General features: G+C 43.0%; 1 long non-coding RNA gene and 1 pseudogene across 3 annotated transcripts in view; one reads left to right on the forward strand and one right to left on the reverse strand.

Annotated features, from left to right (window-relative positions):
• Nucleotides 1–725: 725 nt before the first annotated feature.
• Nucleotides 726–1616, forward strand: LOC102501056 (ADP/ATP translocase 3-like; annotated as a pseudogene).
• A 7745-nt stretch (nt 1617–9361) lies between these two features.
• LOC102472781 (uncharacterized) overlaps nt 9362–22367 on the reverse strand; it is an 18498-nt gene continuing 5492 nt past the window's right edge. The window contains exons 2-4 of one of the 3 annotated variants that reach the window (XR_003548570.1): nt 13925–14054; nt 10312–10398; nt 9362–9393 (exon numbers count right to left, since the gene is read on the reverse strand). This is a non-coding gene — a long non-coding RNA (uncharacterized LOC102472781). Of the gene's footprint in view, nt 9394–10311; nt 10399–13924; nt 14120–22367 lie in introns of all 3 variants that reach the window. The other 2 variants (XR_001370017.2, XR_333834.2) reach the window with 2 other exon arrangements.

Raw genomic sequence — 22367 nt, forward strand, 5'->3', positions numbered from 1 at the left:
AGGTATCTGGATTTGTGCCCCTCACCAAACTGCCAACTGTCATACAAAAAAGTGATCAGAGTGCAGATAGGTCCCCACAGGCAGTAGATTACGCCACTAAGTGTCATTCTGGGACTCCATGTCCCATCTGTAATATAAGTCACTTCCATGTAAACATCTAGAATCAGTTCCTCCCTGGTTAAATATTTACCACCACACAACTGTTTATTACAAAGATTCAATTAAATACTATATGCACTAGGCCCAGCAAATAGGAGATGTTCAAAATGTTCATTCCTTCCCCTGTTTACATAAGGTAGCTTCAGCCCGGAATGGTTGAGTGACTTGCTCAAGGTTCCCAAGCTGGTTACTGACAGAGCAGAGGCCGGGACCTCGGGCCTGTGCCTCACAGCAAGGGATATCTATGAAACAAGGAATCCGGGGCAATTCTTCCCTTTCCCAGCTCCCTATCTGTGCAATGGTTTTCTCTAGATACTTGAATCAAAGAAACGTGTACTACAGATTAAACAGAGTAGATCTGAGAATCTTACCATCTTCTATTAAGCCAGTATTAAAAAAAAATTTTTTTTTAATGACTTGCTTTTCACTTTTTTAGGTCCCTGCGGTGGCAGGGCTGAGCCAGCAGCGCCCAGATTCACTTCTGGGTGCCTGACTCCAGCTCTGGCTCCAGCTCGGGTTTCAGCTTCTGCTTTGCTCCCAGGTCCACTCCCTGCCCTACCACCACGATGGAAGAGATCACCTCCTTCGCTAAGACTTCGTGGCCAGAGGCTTCACCGCTGCCACATTGAAGACCACGGTGGCCCGGACGGAGCGGATCAAGCTGCTGCTGCAGGTGCAGCGCCTCAGTCAGCAGATCACCGCCGACAAGCCGTATGAAGGCGTCATGGACTGCACCGTGCGCATCCCCAAGGAGCAAGGCGTGCTGTCCTTCTGGAGGGGTAGCCTGTCCAACGACATTCGCTACTTCCCCACGCAAGCCCTCAACTTCGCCTTGAAGAACAGACACAAGTAGATCTTCACATGCGACGTGGACAAGCACACGCAGGTCTGGAGGTACTCGGCCTGCAACCTGGCTGGCCTCCAGACCGGCGGTCAGCACCACCTCCCTCTGCTTGGTGTTTGTGCACCCCCTGGATTTCGCCAGGACCCGCCTGGCGACCACGTGGGCAAGTCAGGCACCGAGCGGGAGTTCAGGGGCCCGGGAGACCGTCTGGTGAGGTCACCCAGTCCGAAGGCACCCGGAGCCTGTACCAGGGCTGCAGACTACCGGTGCAGGGCATCATCCTCTACCCCGCCGCCTACTCCATGTGCACGACGCGGCCAGAGGCATGCTGTGACCCCAAGAACACGCGCGTCGTGATGAGCTGGATGATGGCAGACGGCGACGGCGGTGGCCAGCGTGGCATCCTCCCCCTTTGACACTGTACAGCAGCCGTGAGGATGCAGTCCAGACGCACAGGAGCCCACATCATGTACACGGGGCTCTCGAACTGCTGGCGGGAGACCCTGAAGGACGAGGGGGCACAGCCTTCAAGGGTGCATGGTCCAACGTGCTCCACGGTATAGCACGTGCCTTCACGCTGGTCCGCGACCACCAGCTCAAGGAAGTGATCTAAGTGCTGCTGAGCCACGTAAACCCCTCACCGACATTGACCTTCCTGAAATTCCAGTCGTCCCCACCTGGCCCCACGGTGTCTGTCCAGGGCTGTGGGGGCGCAAAGACAGGGGCTCATTGTGATCATGTTCACATTGGCGCCCCGCTTTCCATGTGCTGATGACAGGTGAGGGGATCACGGCGTCCTCAAGGGCCTTGGCCCAGCCAGCTCCCCTCTGCCCTCAGACCAAGAGTCCCCACGCTAGTAGGATCCGAGGTATGTTTAAGTATTTATTTAAAACTAGAATAGCATCTCCCATTTGTACTTAAGTACTTGCCCCTCTTTTTGCACAACTGAATACTTGCAGTTCACACTCTCTGTTGGGCAGTTCTGTAGAACAATAAAGTCAGGACACCTGGGGGGGTGGAAAATACATGCTTCTCACCAATTAGTCTTGTTTTTGGTGATAGCTATTTTACATAAAATATGTTATTTATGCTAATATGTTTGTTAACATTGTTATTTTGAAGTCGGTTCCTAAAAATATTTCTAAATGTCTTATTTCTCATTTCTAACATGATATGTGTTTACCAAGCATAATGTCTAGAGATATAACCCACATACAAAAGTTCTTTTGCAGCCTTCATTTTTTTTTTTGGGGGGGGGAGATTTTTGCTATAGGGTGCATGCTCTCACCAGAAAGACAGAGAGAGACAGAGAGACAGAAAGCGAGAAATCACCCTCTGGGGGGCTGGCCAGGCTGAAATCTCTTCTCCATTCTCTTCTTGGGATCTTGGGCACCCACGCACACACGGCCAGCATGAGTTTAAGCCACTGGGTCTGGAACTCGAACCACGGTCAACTACATGGAAGTCCAGTGACTTAGCTATCATGCTATCTGCTGGTCCCTGCATCCTTAATTTTTTTAATAGTGCAAAAGCGTCCTGAAACCAAAACTTCTGAGAACTGTATGAAAACAAACCTCTCCCCACCTCTGGTACATTACAATGCTTTCGTATGTCAAATAAGGAGAATTCTTGAAAAAAATTCCAAGTGCTAGAATATAACATGTTTCCCCCTAGAGGTTTTGCCTTGGGGGACATGTGCTCACCAGTGAGAGAGACAGAGACAGTGAGAGGGAAAGTGAGAAATCATCCCCCAAGGAGGATGGTCATGCTGCAGTTCCTTCCTCCATTCTCCTACCAGGATCTTGGGTATGCATGCACAGATGTCCAGAATGAGTTTCAAGCCATGGGATCTGGAACTCGAACCATAGTCAGCCGTGTGGAAGTCCAGCGACTTAACGATTATGCCATCTGCTGGCCCCAAATATAACATTTTGCATCTGGGAATTTTGAAAGGGTTTCAGAGTTGAAAAGACAGTTGGGTTAATCTTGGTGTGTTGGGTCAGCTTTAGGCTTTAAAGTTGATGGTTTATCCTTTTGTTTTCAATTTTGCCAGATAGCATGTGAGATGGGGATAGGTGGAGGGGGACAGAGTCAGAGAGCACGCTCCCGGGGAGGTGGCTGCACTGCAATCTCTTCTCCTCTGTTCTCGTCATAATTCGGGGCATGCAGGCACATGTGCACAGTGCGTTTCTCAAGCTGCTGGGTCCAGAACTTGAATCAGTCAGTCAGCCAGGTGGAATCCAAAAGCCAGGTTGGCCCATGATGGTTCATTTTATGCATCAACTTGACTAGACCAAAGCACCCAGATATTTGCTGAAACATCATTTCAGATGTTTCTGAGAGGGTGTTTTTGAAAGATTTACAATTAAATTGGCAGACTCAAGTAAAGCAGATCGACTTCTATAACATGATGGGCTGCATCTAATCAGTTGAAGTCTGAAATCAATAAATCAGTAAAACAAAATACTGATTTCTCCCAAACAAGTAGGAATTTTGCTATCAGACGGCCTTCAACTGCAACACTACATCTTCCCTGTGTCACCAGCTTGCTGGCCCACCCTGCAGATTTTGTATTTGCTCTCCTCTATAAATGAGTGAGCAATTTCTTAAGATAATTTTCTCTTGGGACCAGCAGTTAGAGTAATGGCTATGTCGCTGGACTCCCCTGTAGTCGACTGCGGTTCGAGTCCCAGACCCAGTGGATTATTAAACTCACACCAGGCGCGTGTGTGTGTGCCCAAGATCCCGAGAGGAGAATGGAGGAGAAGGGATTTCAGCATGGCCATCCCCCTGGGGGGTGATTTCTTGCTTTTTGTTTCTCTGTCTCTCTTTCTGGCAAGTGCACACGCCCTATGGCAAAAACCTGTCCAAAAAAATAATAATAATTTTCTCTGTGTACGCATATATATGTGTGTGTGTGTGTATGCAGATATAAAACACACACCCATCCATATGTGTTTGTGTGTACATATAACACATACAAACACATGTCCTAAATCCTGACAAATATGGCAGTAAAGTGGGGAGTGGGGGGAGGGTTAGGTTAGGGCCTAATTACATGGGATTAAGGCCTTTCAGTGTCTGTTGGGTGGGCAAGCTTCAGTCCTGGGAGAGTGGAGGCGTCTTACTCTATGTCAGTTGCTTCAAGAACAGGGCAGAATGTTTTCAGAGAGGCCTTGCCCTGTCGACAGGTCAGACCATGGACCTTCTTTCCCTTCCCCCACTCCATAATGGGTGACCACAATGCCACACTTAGGAGATTAGATTAAGTTTTTTTTTTTTTTTTTGGAGAGATTTTCACTGTAGGGCGCGTGCGCTCGCCAGACAGACAGAGAGAGACATAGAGACAGAAAGCGAGAAATCACCCCCCAGGGGGGATGGTCACGCCGCAATCCCTTCTCCTCCATTCTCCTCTCGGGATCTTGGGCACGCACGCACACACGCCCAGCGTGAGTTTTAAGCTACCGGGTCCGGGACATGAACCGCGGTCGACCACGTGGGAGTCCAGCGACATAGCCATTACGCTAACTGCTGGTTCCCGAGATTAGATTAAGTTTTCTTGGTTCCCTTGTTCATGTTGGAAATTTCTTTAACAAAAAGTATGTTTATATTGGGTTGTCAGAAAAGTCACAGTTTTGCATAGAAAAATATGTCCTAACTTTTCCGACATCCTGATGTGTGTGTGTGTGTGTGTGTGTGTGTGTGTGTGTGTTTACCTCCTGTCCTCCTTGAATATGGTGCATGTTTTGTATATTATGTATATAATATATATTTATATATACTGGGTCATCAGAAAAGTCATGACGTATTTTCTATGCAAGTTCAGGACCCAGTGGTTTAAACTCATGCCAGGCGCATGTGCATGTGTGCCCAAAATCCTGAGAGGAGAATGGAGGATAAAGGATTGTGGCATAACCATTGCCCTGGTTGATGATTTCTTGCTCTCTGTCTTTCTCTGTCCCTCCAGTGAAAGCATGCACCCTACAGCAAAAATCTCCTTAAAAACTGCATTATGACTTTTCTGACAGGCCAATATATATATGAATGTGTATGTGTTTACGTATATATAAATGTGTTTTCTGGTCACAATGTCACATGCATTGCTTATTGTGGGTAGTGATAATAGAACTTTGGAAAACTCTGATGACTTTTCCTATTCCTATTCAGAAGAAAAGATTAAAATTATACGTTTAACATGTTTCTCCCCATAGCAAGATGGCAATGGATTTGGGTTAAAGTGTTAATTATCCTGCATGCCATCAGAATCTTCTTGGGGTGACCGGTGCGGGGACGTGAAAGGAGCATGAGGACAACCAAGTGTCACCAGGCCCTGGACGAGGCTGTGGGCCAGGCAGTGGGGCTGAGGAACAGAAATTTTCCCTCCCACTCTAATTCACTTAGGGTTGGTTAGCCCTGCCTGGGTCCATGCAGCTCTGAGTATAGTAGCCCCCCCCTTTTTTTTTCATCTGAATACGTTAGACCTAGTTTCCTGGGGGGATGCATCAGTTGAAAGATCTCAGACCCTTGGCCATGAGCCATAAAACGCACTTGACTGAGTATGATATAAATAACTTCCACTCCATTGATGTATTGATTTGTTTTCATTTTGCTGTCTCTGTGTACCACACACATCCATCTCCCAGCTAAGTTCCCAGAGAGCCATGGGCGGGCTTAGAGAAATTCTTTCACAACAATGCAACAGCCCAAAGAGGGAAAGACTTCATATTTATCCTAAAATGTTGCAGTCATTTAAAAAGTAAGCTTATTCAATCTTTACCACATTTGACCAGCAAGGAAACTGAGTTTCAGATAACCTCTTGGTAAGTTAGGTGCTTAGGGTTGGCTGGTTTGTCTCCTTGAAGCTCTGATACCGTTACAACCAGGCACTGAGGTTGAAGCTGACTGGTCGGAGGAGAGGAGGGGGATCACCAGGAAGGGAAGAAGAGGAAGTAAAAGAGGAAGAAGAGCATGGACAGGAAAACTCCCCAAGTGGACAAATTGCAGCTAAAGATGCTGAGGAATGTTAAGTGTACAATTTTAGCATTTTCTTCTTCTTCTGAGTGGGAATAGGAGCTAGAAACACAGTTACCAGTGTTTTCCAAAGTTCTTTGATCACAACCCGCAATAAGGAATGCCTTTGACATTATGACCAGAAAACACATAGACACACACACATTCATCATTCATATATTGGGTCATTGGAAAAGTCATGGAGTATTTTTCTAAGCAAAAATGACTATACACACACACACACACACACGTTTTAAATATTGTATATATAAGGTAAAAACTGCCTTCCTCTGGGCTACCTCATCCCACTTCCAATCCAGTTTCCACCGGATGTTGGGATGAGGATGACGTGGTAGAACTGAGCTAGTAGAAGAAAGAGGGCAATTCTCCCTTTACCGAATGACTTCCTTATCTCTATACTCTGCACCTTCTTGGCAGCTTTTCCCATTCTCTATTCATTCCTTTCACAGTTTTCCCCTTGTCAACTTTTAATTTGGAGGTGGACTATAAGGTTGGAAGAAAAACAAAACACATTACTTTTCTCTCAAGCAAATTCTTTTCTTGGGAGAAAGGGTGGGTTTCCAGGAATCTGACTCCTGGAGCCGCTCCCTGAACCTATTGGAAGGTTTTACCTTCAATCCATTCACTCATTGGGACCAGCAGATGGCGTAATGGTTATGTCGCTCAACTCCCACATAGTCAACTGAGGTTTGAGTCCTGGACCCACAGCTTAAACTCATGCCGGCGCATCTGACTGTGTGCCCCAAATCCCAAGAGGAGAATGGAGGAGAAGGGATTGCGGTGTGGCCATCCCTCCTGGGGGGTAATTTCTCGCTTTCTGTTTCTCCCTTCTAGTGTTTCTAGTGGTGGTCCTTCAGGAGCAGGCTTGTAATAAGCTCAGTCTAACGTCCCTCATACTTCCAGTCGCTCGTCCGTTCAGCTACCTCTCCTAGATTCCTTTTATTCCTCCTAATGGGAAAGAAAGGGCTGGGTGAAGCTTCCAGCTCCTGATCTGCCGTCCCTGAGCCATCCCGTCCCGGCCTCTTTGTTACTTTCTTGCTCACGCTCTGAACGCCAGTCACTCTGGTCTCCCAGGATTTCTTTTTTTAAGCCTATTTATTTATTCCTTTCATAAGTGTGAGAGACAGAAACAGTAACCCCAACACGGTCCTGGCACCGCGATGCACCACCCCCAGCCTCTGCGGGCACTGGATCATAGTACGCCTGTTCCAGGTGTACGCAGGGAGCGCTCCGGATACCAACCAGAACCTACCCATGTGGGTCAGCCTCGAGGACTGTCAGATGTCACCGCTGCACCACCGTCCAGGCACGCCCCGCTCAGTCTTGAAGTCTCAATGGAGCAAGCCTTTTCTTTCCTCAGAGGCTGTGCGTAAGCTGCTCCTCTTCCTGTAAAGCTCTTGCCTGCTTCTTCACGTAGTTAGCTCCTGCTCATCATTTGGGGCTCAGCTTAATCCCTTCTCAGGGAGTTTTTCCTCAACAGCGCTCTCTAAGATAAGTTTCCTTTGTTATTCTCTATCTCGGCCATTCGTCTCTTTCATTATGTCAGCCACAATTTGTTAATACTTGACTTAATTGTCCTTTTCCCTGCCTATTTACTACCCAGAAAGTGTCCAAAAGGCATGATCATCCTATGAAGCAGATGATGTTACTTCCCTCCCTTTTTTTCACACATTAAGAAATCTCATTTAGGGGCCGGCAGGTGATGTGGTGGTTAAGGGCCCTGGACTCCCACATGATGGACCATAGTTTGAGTCCCAGAACTGGAGACTGCTTTCTCACTTTCTCTCTCTCTCTTTCTCATCCCCCCCCCCACACACACACACACTCTGTCCCTCTCTGGTCAAATAAAAATAAATAAATAAAGTAAATAAAGTTAAATAAAGTAATCCTTAAAAATAAAAAAGAACCCTCACTTAGGCCAGCCCTATATCTTAGTGGTTACAGGAGTTGGCTCCCCCATGGTTCAAATCCTGGTCTTGGAAACTTGAAAAACACACCAGGCTTGTGTACATGTGTGTCTCAAATCCTGACAGAGTAGAGAAATGGCGGAGAAAAGATTGCAGTATGACCGTGCCCTATTGAAGGGGGCTTTCTTCCTCTGTCTCTATGTGTCTCTTTGCCTCTCTTTGGTGAGCACCTGTCTCTGTGTGTCTCTTCGTTGCTTTCTGGTGAGCACACACACTCTTTGGCAATTAAAAAAGAAGAGAAAAAAAGATCACATTTGTCTCATGATTAAGGTACCACTGGTAACCTGCCACAGAAGGAGCTCTTTGCCAGCTCTTCTTTCTCCCCAACTAAATCAATAAATCATCCATTCATTCACTCATCCAGTCAGTAGTTATTTATTGAGCACCTACATAGCACCGGACACTGAGAAAACGATGAACAAGGCAGTTCTTGCTCATTTCAATCCATGTTGCAGCCAGCCAAAATAATGGTTCTAAAGTACATTTCATTGCTAAAACCCTTTGCCAGCTTCCAAATGCCCTCTGATTGAAATCTGAGCTCTACATTAGTGCTGGTCCTTCCTCCCTCCCCAGTTGTATCTTCTGTGGCTCTTCTCCCATTCTAGACTCTGCTGGGTGACTACAGGAGCCTCTCTCAAAGGCAGGTAGCAATAACAGAAATCTTTTGTGCTTGCTTTTTCTATACACCTGCGCACACACACACACACACACACACACACACACACAGAGCCAAAGATAAGCTCTTACAACAGTGGCTTCTCAGTTGTGCACAGAGCATCTTAGCAGGTGTATTTCTCTGAGGGTTGGTCAGACAGCCTTTTGCTCCTACCTGCTGGGCTACAGGCTTTTTATAATTGAGATCTCAGTCCAGGTGCAGGTCGGGGGTTGACCTGGCCCTATAACTCAGGGGCAGGCCTCCATAAAGAAACCCCGCTTTGGCAGGTCACATTATGGCTGGTGGTGTCAACAATGGCATGAACTTTCCTTGCTCCAAGGATACTAAATGTCTACAAAGCACTAAAGAAGAGGATGTTAGGAGCTACAAACCTAAGAGCTTTGTATCAGGAGGCTCTTCTTACAAATGAGGCAGAACCTGCAGTTCATGCCTTATTAGAAGGGTCAGACGGAAGGGAATTTAAGTCTTTGCAGTTTTCAAATATTTATCCTTTCCTTGCAATTCCACCTCTCTTCTGGGCTGCTACTCTAGGCCCTTATACAACTTTTCCTTTTTTATTTTGTGCTACAGAGGGCTTGCTTTTAACTGATTTATTTATTTTTTCCTTTGAGGAATATCATGAACAAAGGACTAACTTAGTAAAAGGAAATTCTTCAGCTTTTCTGGAAACTTGCAATCACTTGTCTTCTAAATGCTTTATGCTTCAGTTTCTTCATCTATAAAATGGAGAATTAGCAAAATTAATGAAGCTTTGTCTTTCATAAACTGCCTTATAGGATAGGTGCTGTGCAAGTAATATGCTATGGAATGATAGCATTTTGTTAGTGTTTATAAACATAATTTGAATTTTCCATTAATTGGAATTAATTCTGTGTATAAGAAAAGACCTTTCCAATTAAATCACTGGTGTGCAACTTCGGGTGGCTGAAGCCTTTATGTTGCTTTACTCCTAATAACATGGGTTCCTGCTCTATTTGGGGTAAATTCTTAATTTGCATCTTCCTTTGGCCAATTTCAGTGAAGCAGGCTCACCTTTTGTTTAGTCTCTCTAAACATTCTTATTTGTATTAGAAAATTTTCTTTGATATTATGGCTCTTCTCATGATTAAAAATCACTTCACAGCCACAGGTTAATATCCATGTTTATTTGAGGTAATATTATAATGCACTTTTAAGATTTTCAAATAAAAACAAATAATCTTTCATTAAACCAGTATTTTAGTGAGTCATATTTCATTTTTATCCTGGATGCTTGATGTCCCTTTCCTTTATGAATGAAATGATCTTGAATACCACTAGTCCCAACAGTAATGAATTACAAAGCTATTTACATTTTAGGGTTTTTTTCATAAATAAATCGTCACCTGGTTCCAACACTGAACTAGGCTTTTATACTATTTCTCCACTTGTAAGTCTTTTTTATCCTGTTAAAATCCTATCTTTTCTTGAAAAATAAAATATTTTGGGTATGCCTAAATTTCAGTTACTTTCTGAACAGTGTTAGTCACTAAAGTCATATACATAAAAGTATGCAAACTAGATCAATTTGTTCCTTTCTGAGTGGTGCCAATAAAATTAGCAGCCACAGAGGGTCAGAGAATTTCAGATCTCCTGTGATCTGTTTACTCACTTACCGGCCTTGGGATGCTCTGAATTTGAACTCATTCGGCTTTGGATCCAGATAATCCATTGCAGTCTAGACTCACCCAGCTTGATTTCTTCTGACTCAAGAAGATCAGTGGGCAAAAGAAAAAAAAATAGTCTAGATTATCTTCTCTCACCTTAACATAAAAGATTCCAAATAATTCAGGAAGAAGTGCTACCTCTCCTTCATTACCTCTTCTTGTTTCCCAGGTACTATGCGAAATGAATGAAAATTCTGGGGGCAGATTTCAAGATGATCTTAAGCATATAGTCTATCACTATCAGTTAGGAAGTTTTTAACAAATAATTACTCCATCAAATCTCTGCAACTGGTATAAATCTAAAGTACACTGAAGTTTTAGGAAGGGAGATTTTACACTGCACTCCCTATATGATACACTCTCAGGAACCTTCTATTCAATGGAACCTCTCTTCCCAAGTCTCCTTGGCATGCCACTTGACCCATGTCAAAACAGAGCTTCTTTTCTGTTTTTCCTCTCTCCTTGTAGGGTAACATTCATCCTCTTAGGTTCCATTTTTTAAGACTCTGCTAATCTCTTACAATTGCTTTGTGCATTGTCATTTGACCAAACTTCTCCAGCATCCTCAAACACATGTACCCATGCGCAGGTGCTCAGCACAAAATAGCTCGTCAAAGAAACTATTAGAAAACAGAGAGTTGGCTCCATGGTGCAGTGATAATGTGCTGCTCAAGAGAGTTGGATCCCACTTGGCAACTGTGATTCAAATCCTTGGCCTGATTAGCTTGAAGTGCATGTACCCAGGATCCAATGGGCTCGAGGACTGGAGAAAATGGATTATGGTGTGACCTGACCCTGATGAGAATCTCTCTCTATTTCTTTCTCACTCTAATGTGCATATGCAAGCCTTCTATCACTATGAGTGAAGAAAAAAAAATTTTAAAGGAGAGAGATAGGTGGAGTCATGAATAACAATCTTACCTCCAATTATCACTCACACACATTTTCCATTCATGGAGTCTAATTTTAAGTTATTGATTCATTAATTGATTGCATGAAATGACAAAGCTAAGAAAGAGCTAGGTTTAGAATTCAAGATTATAAAGATTTCACTTTCAGCTTTGTTGGACAGGCTGGGCTGGATTTATCTCTCCTGAGATGTAACCAAGTGAGCTAACTGATCCTTGCTGAATTCTGTCCCTCAAGGAAGTAGAGTAAATCCATATGACCTAAGACTTCTGAGTGCTTTACATTACAGGCTCTTGGGAGCCTGACTTGTTTATGTTTATAGAGATACTCAGAAAGACGTGTACTTTAAGAAATGTGTGAGGCCAGCAGATGGCATAGCAATTATGTCACTGGACTCCCACATGGCCGATCACAGTTCAAGTCCCAGACCTGGTGGCTTGAAAATCATGCTGGAAATGTGTGCCATACGTGCCCAAGATCCTGGAAGGAAAATGGAGGACAAGGGATTGTGGCATGGCTATCCCCTCAGGAAGTGATTTTCTACTTTCCCTCTTACTGTCTCTGTCTCTTTCTCCAGCGAGTGTACATGCCTTAAGGCAAAAACCTCTTTAAAAAGAAAGAAAGGAATGTGTAATATCTATATATTGATTTGCCCATTGTCCTCATTGAGTTTCCCAAATCACAAAACTTTTTACTCAAAAGCATTAATTATCAAAGTACTCTTTCTAAAGGTTTGGTAGGATGGATAGAGGAAGGGGTTTCATCACATATCATATAGGAAACAACTTAGTAAAGCCCCCATTGTGCATTTTTTCCCCAAAGTCCCTTTTTAGGTGGGCTATCAGCTAAAATCTTCTTTTCTTTGATCCCCTCTGCAGGGAGCCCTGGGCTTGCACCTGCCAGCTCTTCCTTCTTTATTAGGCAGAATCTTCTTCCACACAAAGCCTGGACCCCAGCAGGAAGCTTGCTCCTACCTCATAGCAAGCTTATCAGAATCTGTTTATATATAGCAAAACAAGTCTCTTCCTACAAAGGAATTCTCACACCAGCTGGCAAGAAGATAGTGCTTTCTCCGTATGTTACATACGCTTTATTATTTGAAAGGTAATATTCTTATTGAATTTAAGTAGATAGATTCAGACTCACCCATTGAACAGAAAATTACTAAGGGTCTTTTATATACCAAACAATGGGCTAGAAGCTGAGACCACAGGAGTGAGCAAGACCCAGAGCCTGTCCTCAACCGGCTTACCCTCTAGTGAGGATGAAGGGTGCAAAGATGAGCATTTCAACTCAGTTTTCAGTGTGATATGGGCATATAGATACTGGTTGTTAAGAGAACATTTTAACAAGTCATTCCACCCAGTTTTGAGGGAGAAAGGCCTAGAACACTAGGTGCAAAGACCCAGAGGGGAGAGGAAGGATAGCCCATCCCAGATGTAAAAGTTTACTGTGGCCACAGCAAGCAAAGGGCCAGGAGTGGAAGAGTGGGAAAGACAAGGCTGGAGAAGGAAGCACACCCCATTATAAATGGATTGGAGGACCAAGTGGAAGAGTCGGGGTTTTGTGCCAAAGTCCACGAGTAAGATCCTGAGTAGGCTAGCAACATATTTAGATTTCGATTGTTTTGGGAAATAAAAATCTATTATATGCAATATAAACCAAACCAAGGCATATGTGTTTGGGTTGCACATAAAGTGTTATAAAAGCTAGGTGCCTTCCTGTGATTGGGCTGATCAAGGAACGCCTTCTAGAACAAGTGGTGTGGGTAGCAAAGAGCTCCTCAGCAGTGCAAATACCTTGCCTTCTCAGTATGTTGGTTTTATTCCAGTGTGCATCATTTTATTTTTGAGAGCCTTGAAAACAGTATTACTAAAGCCCCATTCCCAAGCGTTTGTATTATTTATCTGAAACTCATGACAGCTTGTTTTCTTGTCAAGGATATGAGTCTGAAGAAATTTTAGAGGCCAGATAATAACTTCCTTGGAAAAAATTATTAAAACTTTTTCAACTTCACGGAAAGTCACCAAATTACAATAATAATGTAAGTGCTTAAACTAATTTGGGTGTTATTTCCTATATGGTCCACAAAAATCCTACAAAATATTGGAGAATAAAGTTTGCATGATCATTAATTTAGTTCTTTTTTCAAGGGAAAAATAGGCTCCCTCCTCTAATGAGTGTAATATAATTACGAAAATTGAATCTAGTGAAAGGAATGTGGGCATGTAGAAAAGGAGAATAATTTTGATAGAAATGAATGTCAAATTCTACTTTGCCAACACAGAAATGTTAAAAATACCAAATAAGGGCCAGCCGGTGGCACGGGGGCTAAGGCGACTGGATCCCACATGGCTGACTGTGCAGTTGGAGTCCTGGATTGGCCCTTTGACGTGTGTGTGTGTGTGTGTGTGTGTGTGTGTGTGTGTCCATCCCCCCAAATCCTGAGATAATGGAGGATAAGGAATTGTGGTGTGACCACACCCCCTGGAGGGGTGCTTTCTCATGTTCCCTCTCTCTGTCTGTCTCTCTAGTGAGTGCACACTTCCTATGGCAAAACTGAAAAAAAAATAATAATCCCATGAATTGCATACTAGCAACTATCATTTCCATTTTACTAGCAAGAAAGCAGAGGTTCAGAAAGGCTACCTACCTTGCCAGAAGTCATGCAGCTACAATGCAGCAGAGCAGGGATTTGAACCTAAGTGTGTCTCTAGTGCTTATATTTACTTTCTGTTGCTGCAGTCCCTCTTCTTGTCGATCTTAGGGCTCTTCCTTCCTTTCTTTGGGATAGATATTTGATGTCAGCTTTGGAGCATGGTTGAAGTACAGAAATACAAGTAAAAAACTGGTGTAGAAATTAGAATTTATACTTAGTAAACCTATAATTTCACCAGTAATTCAATAATTTCTTTACTTTTTTTCTTTATTTATGATAGACATGTGCATACATGAGTGAGCGAGAGAAGAGAAGCACCCACCACAGGGTCTGGTCAGGCCTCAATCCTCTTCCACAAGTCCTCCAGCCCATCAGATCTTGGACACTAATGCATGTGCCCGGCATGTATCAGGCTGACCAGGCCAGGAATTTGAATCGAATTTGCCATGTGAGAGCCTAGTTCTCCTGGGCAGTGCATTACTGCTGCACCAGGGAGCTGACCCACAATTGCATTTTTTTTTTTTTTTGAGAGGTTTTTGCTATAGGGCACATGCGCTTGCCAGAAAGACAGAGAGAGACAGAGAGACAGAAAGTGAGAAATCACCACCTCCAGGGGGGATGGCCACGCTGCAATCCCTTCTCCTCCATTCTCCTCTCGGGATCTTGGGCACACACGCACACGTGCCCAGCGTGAGTTTTAAGCCACTGGGTCCGAGACGCGAACTGCGGTCGACTACATGGGAGTCCAGTGACATAACCATTACGCTAACTGCTGGTCCCAGATTGCTCTTTTCTTGAGACAGGAACAAATTCTTTTCATCTTTAAAATGTTACCACTTCTTTCAATGTTGGAAAATTTAACAGACTTTAGCACAGAAAACTGCATTATCTCTGGACAAAGGAGATATCTCCAAGTATTTTCATTTAATTTTTGTATTCTTGGTTTTTTTATTTGACGTTCAGGAGTCCGGGTCTGGACTCGAACCATAGGAGTCCAGCAACACAGCCATTACACCAACTAATGGTCCCCCATAATTGCATTTTAATATTAACCCCCATAGCTTTCCTGTATCTGAGAACATCATCATCATCATTGAAGAATATAGGTCTAGCCTTAGATTATTTATTTTTCTTAGACATGCACAATTCTGTCCTATTGTATTATTTTCCATTCTCTTCTACCTGCGGGCCAGTATTGATTAAGCAGTTCTGAGTGCTTCCCTCAACATCCTTGTTTTGAACTGTGGGAAGGTAGATTACTGTGAGGGAAGGATACAGCATGATGGTACAGGGCACGATGACACAGGGCACGATGGCACAGGGCAGCACTGGCTTTGAATCCAGCTCCACCACTCACTGGTTGTGTGAGCTGAGACTTCCCACAGCTTCTGTAAGATGAGGATGATAATACCTATCTTGCAGAGTTGTTAAGAACTACATTGGTAAATATCTGCAGGGACCTGCCAAGTATTCAAGAAAGAGTAGTTGGGCAAGGATGTAGAGAGGACTTCGCTTTTGCTTTGTTGGTGGGATGTAAATTAGTGTAGCCATTATGGAAAACCATATGGAGATCCCTTAACAAACTGAAAAGAGAACTGCCATATGATCCAACAATCCCTCTAGTAGGCATATATCTAGAAGGAAGGAAATCAGTGTCTTGTAAAGATATCGTACTCTCATGCTTATTGTAGCACTAGTCACAATGGCCAAGATATGAAAGAAACCTAAGCATCTATTAATAGATAAATAGGTAAAGACAATGTGGTGTGTATATATAAAATATTCCATTGTGTGTGTTACCTTGAGTAAACACGTACACACACACAAACACACACACACAGAGAGAGAGAGAGAGAGAGAGAGGAATACTATGCAGCCAATTAAAAGGACAAATAAGTCATTTGAAGCTAAATGGATGAGCCTGAAGGATATTATGTGCAGAGGAATAAGCCAGCTACAGAAAGAAATACCACATGGTCTCCCTCATATATGGAAATCAGAAAAAAATAATCTCGTAAAAATAGAGACATGGATGAACGGGGCACTGAGAATAACTGTGGAGGGAGGAGAATAGAGGGATGTTGAGAAACGAATTGCAGGTAGGTAAAAGGAACAGAGCTAGCATTATAAAATACAGAGGGGAGAACGTGGTTAACAACTTACTATATATAAAGTTTCAAATGGTTGAGACCACAGATATACTAAGTACATGGATTTAATCATTACACCTTGTAGTCATATACTGAAAATATTAATATTGCCATATTAATAAAATTATTAATGAAAAAAGAAAGAATAGCTGGAAGAATTCATAGTGAATTCTGCTTTTCTATTGTTACCACATTAAAATATGAAGTGTGCCATGGGTTAAAATAGTACCTTAGGTTTCTCAATTCTGGCATGGTTTTTTTTTTTACAAATACTTCCTCTTCCTTCTGTGGCATCGTACACTGAGCCTTTTGAATAAAATGTTTGCCTGTGAGGTTGATCATTGATTCTGGTGGCAATGATTAGGGAGTAGGGTTCACTGGCTCCAACTGCCATCTATAAAATGAGTCTATCAGAATCAGATGTCCACTTGGCTCTGTTTCATGCCCAGAACCAGGCTGCTCTTTAGTAACGTGTCATTTGCTAGAACCCAAAATCCTCCATCAGGTCACTCTGCTGTTTGCAGGCCTGGTTGTTGGCTTGATGGCTGCCACCGACTCAAGGGTTGTATTTGCCCTCACCACCCGGGAGATGGGTTGTTTTTTAGGTACAGTACCAAGGGTCTGAGTGCAGCAGATACATGAACTCACACAAATGACAAGTTTATCCCCTCGTTTGTTGGTTTGTCGATCGATTGGTTTTTAGGACCCAAAGAGCAGCCAGGCCTCCTTCCCTGCCATCTGTGGGACAGGGGACCATCCTTGCCCATACATGGCTTGGGACCTAGATGTAAAAGACCTGGTGATTCCCCCACATGCACCTTTGTTTTAAAATATAATTCCCACACCACAGGACACCCATTTTACGTGTACAATTAGTCAGTAATTGATATGTTTTCAAAGTTGTACAATTATCACCACTGAACTTATAGATCCTTTTCCAAATTCATATTCCTGATAACAGAACAAAATGTTTTACTTAATATCTACCTACTTTCCATAAATCACTGCTGTAAAAAAACCCGGAATTCTGATTGCAGTGCTTAGCTCTTCAGGCCACTTTAGTTTGCATATCGAAGTAAGTTCATTAATATGAATTACAAACATGTTCCTTTTTATTTAGGTGTTTTCTCTTCTACTTCCAACAATGATAGAAGAGATTGTGAAATATGTAGAGCCTTTACATGCTTAATTATTTTCTTCTCATACATTAAATTACTCTCTTTCTATTTACAGCATATACCCAGGAAAATATCCTTCTATGGGCTCAGATTCAAGCCCCTCAACTTCATTACCATCTATTATTGCTCTTATCAAGTAGAGGTAGAAGTATTAATACTAATGTTGCTTCCTTGTTTGAGACCCTGCTCACATTTGGTAAGAACTAATTAGTTTTTGCTTATCATATTAATCTTTTTGAATTTAAAATGTTTTACTTTCAGGGCAGCCACAATGATGCTATCTTTTTAAAGTGTGGATTTTCAAAAGAGTAGACAGATATATGCCATGGTTTGTATATAAAGATAATACTTGGACCAATGGTGTCCATACAGAATTGTTTTCCACTATGAAGATTTATATCAATGTTATAATTACAGCTTAGGGAAACGACTATCCCAGATCAGAAGAGTACTAGCCAGTTAATTCCCGTGCAGACAGAATTATGTTGGCACAAATAGTCCTTCTGTTACTGGTTGACATTAAGTTGGTTGTTTTTTGTAGGCAGCATCAGTGATGAGTAAACATGTCTAGCAGACTTCACATCAGGGCTACTGTTCCATAGTTAATTCATTCTAAGAAGGATAAAAATTGTGATGAAAAGTGAAGTCCATTCTAATTGCAGTCTTTTTTTTTTTTTTTTTTTTTTGGCGAGGTTTTTGCTATAGGGCACGTGTGTTTGCCGGAAAGACAGAGAGAGACAGAAAGCGAGAAATCACCCCCCAGGAGCTATGGCCCCACCACAACCCCTTCTCCTCCATTCTCCTCTCGGGATCTTGGGCATGCATACATGCACACGTGCCCAGTGTGAGTTTAAGCCACCAGGTCCAGGACTCGAACCACGGTCTACTACATGGGAGTTCAGTGACATAGCCATTATGCTAACTGCTGGTCTCTCTAATTGCAGTTTAATAATTCTAGTGGCACCTTTGTTATATACTAGGGGAACTGGTTTCCATTTCACTTCCAATTCTGCAAATCGCTCACTTGTGCTGGGGTTTTTAAAACATGTACTCTATATGAAATTGTATTTGGGACTATTTTGTTAAGGATCTTATGATCCAATAGAAACGTCCATGCACTCTCACGGGACAAAGAATATAGTTACAAGGTCAAATTCCTTTCCAATAGATTCAACAAACATCCAAATTTGTTTATTTCATTAGAACTTTATCATGTTGAATATACTCAAACTGAGTAAATTGTTGGGAAATTGTTATATAACAGTAAGATTTTCATTATGATGGTATTTATTATAAGGGGATCTGAACTGTAATATAATACAATTACAATCATAAATATAATTACGAGTGTGTGAGTGCTGAGGGAATACAGTGGAGGAGATTAATTAGAGACAGGTGGTTCTAGGGCTCCTCCAAGGGCTTCTGATTGATTCAGGGGGAGATCTTGGTTCTCTCTAGATTTCTCTTTGCCTCCAAGGGACTCTACCACACTGAGAGTTCGTGATGGAGGAGAGAGGGTCTTTCCATTTATACCTAAATCAGAAGGATCTTTTGGCTCCAGCTAAGAGTCTCATGTTATTTCTTTAATCTTACTAGAAGATATCATTAAATAACTTTTCTTTTTTTAAGAATTATTTTATTTAGCTTTATTTATTTATTTATTTGACCAGAGAGGAACAGAGTGAGAGAGAGAGAGAGAAAGAGAGAGAGAGAAAGTGAGAAAGCAAGCCGCCAGGTCCAGGACTCTAACTACAATCAGCCATGTGGGAGTCCTTAACCACCACACCATCTGACAGCCCCAAGAACTTATCTTTAGGTTTATCTATTTATCTCTTCTACAAGCAAGAGAGAGAGAGAAAGAGACACAGCACCTCAGTGGGGTCCCAATGTTGCAATCTACCCTGAGGCTCCACCAGCAATGGGATATAGGCATGTGTGTCAGACGACTCAGGGAGGTCTCTGGACTTAAACCAGGAACCTTCCCATGTGGGACCACTTCACAGTGTATAGTGTTTTACCATTACACCATTCTCTGGCTCCAAGAACTTACCTCTTGACATCTTTGATGATGGCTTTAGAGTTGAAAAAATCACCTTTAAAATGAAGTAACATACAGAAGACTGGGGTCGGATCCCTCAAATCTTCTTGAGGAGAGGCATGCTTAACAAAGAACCCCATCAATTATGATATGTTAATAAGCCCTGCCTAACTGTCAAGAGGACACCACGGTCATTGTCATCTGACCAGTCACGCATGAAGTCTTACATTAGAGCAGGGTGTGACCACCCAAGGTGTTCCTGTCTTCCTGGCCATCACGGCCTTGTCCTCTTAACATCGGGTAACGAGTTGACTGCCGGGTATAAGATTTGTTTGGCAGTAGCTACCTGGATGGATACAAATATTTTGATCTCACTTTCACTAAAGACTATTTTAAAAGTAACTCAGAGGGATAAAGGTAACTCTAGGTTTTGCTGAGTACTCTCAGCACTCTAAGCTTCAGGATGCTTGTGCATAGCAAGCAGTAATTACAAGTTTCTGGGTAACCATACCTAGACTAACCTTTGCCTTGAGGTTTATGATTATGATTATGATTACTTTTGCTATAGGGCATGTGTGCTCACTGGAGAGATGGGGGGGTGGTTAGAAACCTCCTCCTTCTTCCCCCAGAGGGCATGGCCACACCACAATCCTTCTCCTTCATTCTTCTCGCAGGATTTTGGACACTCACACACACACACCTGGCATGACTTCCAAGCTGCTGGTCTGGGACTCAGTCTCACAGTTGGCCACGTAGGATCCAGGTGCCTTAATCTCCACACCACCTGCTGGCCCTGTCTTGAGGTTATTTTAACATATTAATACATATTCAATTGCCATCAACTAGATGTGAAAACAAAATTAGTCAAAACCCAACTTTAACTAGAATTAAGAATGTGGTATCTCTCTAACACCCAAGGCAGAGTAATCAAGTGTATTGTGCTAACTAGCAGCTGTCAGAAACAGAGCCCCACCCTCTGCTTGGTGGTGACTCACTGCCATCCCAGGTGAGTAAACCCTCTGCTCCTCCATTCTCAACTTGTCCCCTTTCACATGTATGCAATGGTCTTTTCTCTCTCTCTCTCTCTCTCTCTCTCCTTTTCTTTTTTTAAGAATTATTTTATTTAGCTTTATTTATTTATTTATTTGACCAGAGAGGAACAGAGTGAGAGAGAGAGAGAGAAAGAGAGAGAGAGAAAGTGAGAAAGCAAGCCGCCAGGTCCAGGACTCTAACTACAATCAGCCATGTGGGAGTCCTTAACCACCACACCATCTGACAGCCCCAAGAACTTATCTTTAGGTTTATCTATTTATCTCTTCTACAAGCAAGAGAGAGAGAGAAAGAGACACAGCACCTCAGTGGGGTCCCAATGTTGCAATCTACCCTGAGGCTCCACCAGCAATGGGATATAGGCATGTGTGTCAGACGACTCAGGGAGGTCTCTGGACTTAAACCAGGAACCTTCCCATGTGGGACCACTTCACAGTGTATAGTGTTTTACCATTACACCATTCTCTGGCTCCAAGAACTTACCTCTTGACATCTTTGATGATGGCTTTAGAGTTGAAAAAATCACCTTTAAAATGAAGTAACATACAGAAGACTGGGGTCGGATCCCTCAAATCTTCTTGAGGAGAGGCATGCTTACCCCACAACCCCATCAATTATGATATGTTAATAAGCCCTGCCTAACTGTCAAGCGGACACCACGGTCATTGTCATCTCACCGGGCATGAAGTCTTACATTAGAGCAGGGTGTGACCACCCAAGGTGTTCCTGTCTTCCTGGCCATCACGGCCTTGTCCTCTTAACATCGGGTAACGAGTTGACTGCCGGGTATAAGATTTGTTTGGCAGTAGCTACCTGGATGGATACAAATATTTTGATCTCACTTTCACTAAAGACTATTTTAAAAGTAACTCAGAGGGATAAAGGTAACTCTAGGTTTTGCTGAGTACTCTCAGCACTCTAAGCTTCAGGATGCTTGTGCATAGCAAGCAGTAATTACAAGTTTCTGGGTAACCATACCTAGACTAACCTTTGCCTTGAGGTTTATGATTATGATTATGATTACTTTTGCTATAGGGCATGTGTGCTCACTGGAGAGATGGGGGGGTGGTTAGAAACCTCCTCCTTCTTCCCCCAGAGGGCATGGCCACACCACAATCCTTCTCCTTCATTCTTCTCGCAGGATTTTGGACACTCACACACACACACCTGGCATGACTTCCAAGCTGCTGGTCTGGGACTCAGTCTCACAGTTGGCCACGTAGGATCCAGGTGCCTTAATCTCCACACCACCTGCTGGCCCTGTCTTGAGGTTATTTTAACATATTAATACATATTCAATTGCCATCAACTAGATGTGAAAACAAAATTAGTCAAAACCCAACTTTAACTAGAATTAAGAATGTGGTATCTCTCTAACACCCAAGGCAGAGTAATCAAGTGTATTGTGCTAACTAGCAGCTGTCAGAAACAGAGCCCCACCCTCTGCTTGGTGGTGACTCACTGCCATCCCAGGTGAGTAAACCCTCTGCTCCTCCATTCTCAACTTGTCCCCTTTCACATGTATGCAATGGTCTTTTCTCTCTCTCTCTCTCTCTCTCTCTCCCTTTTTTTTCTTAATGACCTGTTTTCAAACATCTGAGTGGGTAATCATTTTACAGAACAAAGGAAAAAAAACTTTTTTTTAAGAAGCAAACTTCTAGCCCAGGTGGATTTTACATCAGTGCCACTTAGGGTTTGTTGCTATATAGGGTAGGAAATGAGCATTCAGGCCAAAGTGAAGTTCCAGTAATCTGCATCGTTAAAGTGCCAGTGAGCCAAAGGTAACTTGTCGTGTTTTTAAACAATTGGAAAGATGGGAGCAGCTGAAGTAGGCAGCTAGGAAAACCTTGGGCAGGATGTAACAAAGCCCTGGGTAAAGATGAGGAGGTAGTGGAAGTGGGATGTATGGCTTAAAAAAGTGGTTGTCATCACATGATTCAAATATGTTTATTTCTTAAACCTTCACTTTACACTGAGGTATAAAAAAGTCCTCTTTTTTAGCTACAGTTGGTTATTAGTGA

The sequence above is a fragment of the Tupaia chinensis genome, unplaced genomic scaffold, assembly GCF_000334495.1.
Source record: "Tupaia chinensis unplaced genomic scaffold, TupChi_1.0 Scaffold000099_1, whole genome shotgun sequence".
Classification (NCBI taxonomy): Eukaryota; Metazoa; Chordata; class Mammalia; order Scandentia; family Tupaiidae; genus Tupaia; species Tupaia belangeri.